This window comes from Mauremys reevesii, linkage group 13 (assembly GCF_016161935.1).
Source record: "Mauremys reevesii isolate NIE-2019 linkage group 13, ASM1616193v1, whole genome shotgun sequence".
In the NCBI taxonomy this organism is placed as follows: domain Eukaryota; kingdom Metazoa; phylum Chordata; order Testudines; family Geoemydidae; genus Mauremys; species Mauremys reevesii.
The window spans coordinates 14,981,543-14,986,435 of NC_052635.1; the positions used below are offsets into that span (position 1 = coordinate 14,981,543).

At 47.3% G+C, this 4,893-nt stretch overlaps 1 long non-coding RNA gene across 1 annotated transcript; it reads right to left on the minus strand.

Annotated features, from left to right (window-relative positions):
• Positions 1–1,605: 1,605 nt before the first annotated feature.
• LOC120379726 lies at positions 1,606–4,691 on the minus strand. The gene is made up of 3 exons (XR_005587555.1): positions 4,632–4,691; positions 3,662–3,814; positions 1,606–1,662 (listed from the first exon to the last, which is right to left on the minus strand). It is a non-coding gene; the product is annotated as an uncharacterized LOC120379726 (long non-coding RNA).
• Between the last annotated feature and the right edge of the window lie 202 nt (positions 4,692–4,893).

Below are 4,893 nucleotides of genomic sequence, written 5' to 3' on the forward strand. Positions count from 1 at the left end.
GTCTCTGAGGTGACGCTTCCTTCTTGGCTTGTTGAAGTCTTTATTTTTTCTATTAGGACCTGTAGGACTTGAGTGGCAAGCAAGGGGTCTCTCCCCAGAGATCTCCACAGCTCAGTGGTGTCACTGCAATTTAATAGAAGTTACATGTGACCCCTGGACTCTTTTGTGGCTCAGATTGAATGCGTCCTATTTAAGTAAAGACCAAATGTTCTCCTTGCCTATGATGAGAAAGTTAGGAGTACTGTCCTCCTCTAATGCTCCTCGTGTATAAATATTGAGTTTCCAGTTACAGAACTAGGTTAAGTGACCTAGTCTTACTGCAGCCTAACCATTAATACTAGACTTCCGAAGGACAAGACACAGAGCGCCAACCTCAGTTCCTGTTTTCCCACTTCCCAGTAAATATGGACTCATGAGCATGTGGCTCCCAAAGATCCAGGGTTTGGAAGGCAAGTTGATGAAAGAAAAGCCACATTCCTACTAACTGGACATACAATTATGAGAATGAATATTCATGGCCATCCTAGGTCCCCTTCACAAAGGGTGTCCCAACCCTCTGTTTGCCAGAAGCTGGGACTGGGCAAGAAAGGATGGATCATTTGACATTTATCTGCTCTGTTCATTCCCTCTGGGGCACCTGGCACTGGCCACTGTCGGAAGACAGGATACTGGGCTAGATGGACCTTTGGTCTGACCCACTATGGCCGTTCGTATGGTCTTAGATTCCAGCACTGATAATTGATAACTCAGTTAGGGATCTTTAAATGAAATGATGGATCTGCTTCCAGTCCAGTTTTAAGTCCCAAGGACGGCAACTCTATTCTAGCAGCCACACCCTCACCGATACCAAGCGGCGGTCTGATGACAATATTGGCCCTATTCTTTGTAATCAGCCAGGGATTGGACTTGAAGCTGTCATGCTACCAGGAAATCAACAGCAACTGCTAATTTCCAAAGTGAGGTCAATTCAAGTGTCTAGAGAGCCAGGCCGGTTCCAGGCACCAGCCCAGCAAGCAGCTGCTTGGGGCGGCCAATGGTGAGGGGCGGCACGTCTGGGTCTTCGGTGGCAATTCGGCAGCTGGTCCCTCACTCCTTCTCGGAGCAAAGGACCAGCCGCCGAAGACTGAAGCGGTGGTGGTAGAGCTGCACATTGCGATCGCAGTTTTTTTGTGTTTTTTTTCCTTTTTTGCTGCTTGGGGCAGCAAAAGCCCTGGAGCCAGCCCTGCTAGAGAAGTAGATGTTTCCAACAGTACACTCCAGTTATATCAGTAAAGTTAGGTCTTTAGGATGTCAAAGCAGTTATGAATTAATGGAAACAGAATGACACTTAATTTCTCTCCACACCCCACCTTAATATGCTCTTGGACCTTCCTGGAGAAAGACCCAGGCTATTAACCATCAGGAATTATCCCAAAATGTCTGCTGCTTAAATAAAGCCCTACATCTCCCAGTAAAGCTGTGGGATCCATGTTTTACCAAGATGAATGCAATCGGTAGCGGTATATACCTGTCCATTGGCAGATGGTTGCTGAGTAGGCTGGAGATCACTGCTTCTAGGTGATGGTGAGCTAGAATAGACACTGCCTCCAGCAGGAATTGCCTCAAGCTGCCCTCCAGGATAGTAGCCATGTGGCTATATATTATATCCAGAATAGCTGGCACCTGGAAGGAACAAAACCAGAAAGAAATGTCCCTTTTTCTTTCTCTCCATTCATTCTACAGAATCAAAACCTTTATTTAGACATTTGCTGCTTTTTTAGAAATTCCTCAAGAAACAAATGTTCAAATATGTCTATGTAACTTTAACCCACAACAATTGCCCACACTTGGCTGTAAAAATTAACACTGACACACACACATACAGCGAAACCCCGCTATAACATGATGATCGGGGGTCCAAAAAATTGGATCGTGCTAAATGCGGGGTCGCAGTATAGCGGGGTCTACCATTTCAAGCTGGTCAGTTTCAAGCCGGTCGATTTCTCTTGGGCAGAAAACTACTTTCATTTGCGAACTGCCCACAGCAGTAACTGAAAGGGTGGAGCTCCAGCAGCAGGGGCTCTCAGCCATGCAGTGAGAGAGGGAAACACTTGGGGAGAGCAGGGGAGACGTGCAACGGGCAGAGGAAGAGCGAGGAGCAGCCGGGGAGAGAGTGGCTCTTCTCACCAAAAGGGTAAGCGGGGGCAGGTGGGAAGAGGCAGTGGGGAAGGCACATTCCATTTTTTGCTTTTTTTTTTTTTTTCTTCGGGGGCACTCCAGCCTCTCTCCCTTCACAAAGCCTCTCTCTCTCTTTGTTTTTTTTTCTCTTTTGCGCTTCCGCAGCACTCCAGCCGCTTTATTTATTTAGTTAGTTTGCGCTTCCATGGCGCTCCAGATGCTTTTTTTTTTTTTTGGCCTGGGGTGGCCGGAGCCACCTTACAATCGTGTTATACCCGAATTCGCGTTATTGCGGGGTGCATTATAGCGGGGTCAGGGGCGGCTCTAGCCATTTCGCCGCCCCAAGCACGGTGGCACGCAGCGGGGGGCGCTCTGCTGGTTGCCGGTCCCGTGGCTCCGGTGGACCTCCCGCAGGCGACTGGCAGAGCGCCCCCTGCGGCATGCCTCCCCAAGCATGCGCTTGGTGTGCTGGGGCCTGGAGCCGCCCCTAAGCGGGGTTTCCCTGTACATACCAGGTAATTTAATGTGGTGGTGCCCAGCTATGCATTAAATAAACCAGATGGCATGCACAAAAGAAGGCTTTGCTTGCCCAGATTTTGCAGGTGTGATTTAAGCAGCCAAATGCAACCATTTGCCTCGAAGGATGCACAGTTCATAAACAACCACAAGCACAAAATATGCAAGTGCTTTAAACACAGTGTGCAAATGCCTGGGACTATGAACAGGTGACGACCTCTCATATTCATTCCTAGCCCTTCACATCTTCAAAACACTGTGCAAACGTGGCAGTTCTGCTGCAAGGGTTCCCTGTCCTGAGGCCTTTCACCAGCCTTGATAGACGATTTGTGGAGTGCTCCTTTCATCTAGCCCTACCGCACTGGGCTCCAGAATAAGGCATATAAATAGTGGATCCCAAAGACACTATAGTTTTCTCCCTCCCTTCTTCTATTCTTAAAGGGTACGTCTACACACCAAAAAAATCCCTCAGCAGTGAGTTTCAGAGCTCAGGTCAACCTGGGCTTAAGGGGCTTGCACTATGTGGCTAAAAGTGTAGCTGTTCCTGCTCAGGCTGCAGCCCAGGCTCTGAAACCTGGCAAGAGGGTGGGTCTCAGAGCCCAGGCTCCAGACTCACTGGGAATGACTACAGGGCTATTTTTATCCAGGTAGCCCTTAGCCATGGGCCTCCTAAGAACTGGATGCCTCCAAGTGCCAGTCATTCTGTCTTCTTGTCTTTTCCCCAGAGTCTGTTTTTTCAAGCCTTTCTTGGCTGAATACTGTGGCAACAAGCCAGACAAATAAATAACCAACCATCTTCCTTTTCCCTTGGATTCTCTCTGTCTATTGCTATTGATTCTGCCATTGCCTAGTTTAGGGTGGGAACAGAAATGAAATCGACTCTATGTCCGAGGGGGAGAAACAGCAAGCTTTTTGTTCATTACACATGAGGGCAAAGATCTAAAAGCCTCGAGTTTAGGCAGAAAACCTCTCCAGTTTCCCGTTTTACCTGGTCCAGCATGGCATCTCCACACTCCTTCAGTATAACCTTCATCCACAGTCCAGCTGCCGTGGCACAGGTGGGGCTGGCAGACAGCATACCTTCCACTGTGGCCTCGATAAAGTCTGTGGCCTGTTCTGGGGAAAAGTACTCACTAACAACCTGGGAACAAATCAAAAATAGGAGAGACTGCAATGATGTTTGGCTCCAGCACTTGTAAAAATGGAGGCCTAATATCTCTATGGAAAAAGATCTATGCATCAGTAAATTGCATCCGATGAAGTGGGTATTCACCCACGAAAGCTCATGCTCCAATACGTCTGTTAGTCTATAAGGTGCCACAGGACTCTCTGCTGCTTTTACAGATCCAGACTAACACAGCTACCCCTCTGATTAATTAACAATTTGTTAATTAGCCGCATGTCCAGCTAGCCATTTGGGATTAAAATTCTCTCCATAGTCTATATACTACATTTTTGTATTCTACAATAATGAGATCACGTTTGAGGCAAAGCCTCTGTCACACAGTTAGCACAACATTGTACTGGATATGCAGGAGGTAAGTTTCCAGTTTGTATTCTCTTAGATACACTGCATCTTTATACAACATATAAAATTAAGTCAAGAGAGGCATGCACACAAATATAGGTTAAAGCAAACCCACAAGGTGACAGAATGAAGACTGGATGGGTTCTCAGCTTGATGTTCCACTAATACAGTTTTTTCTCATGGATAGCTGTATAGGTACATGTGTGTGCATCTGCGTGTGCATTTTCATGGGTGTGCAACATTCTGTGGCATCTGGATTTACATGGCATTCATAGCACACATCTATGAAAAGCATCTTGCTGGTTACTAGCAATGAATGCCCCGCTCCCACAGCTCGCTCCAAGTATGGAAAGGCATCATGAAAGCGTAAATGTAAAATGAACGGTGCCTGGTCACTAGAACATCCGCACAAGTTTTTTGAGTCAGTTACCCTGGCCATTTTGGAAGATGCCTGAAACAGAGCCTCGGGGTCCGGAGCTGCTGTTAGTTCTTCACGGAGACATCTCAGCTCCTCCTCCGCTGACCCCAGGTTCATGGGCTGGCCTGGAGTGGAGAAAAGGGGAAAAAGTACTGTAACGACTAATGAAACTGAACCTCTACTGCATGGATATTCATACAGGAGGATCCATGTGCTAGGCTGTTATCAGCATAGTGTAAAACCTTGGCCCCATCAAAGTCAATGGCAAAACTCC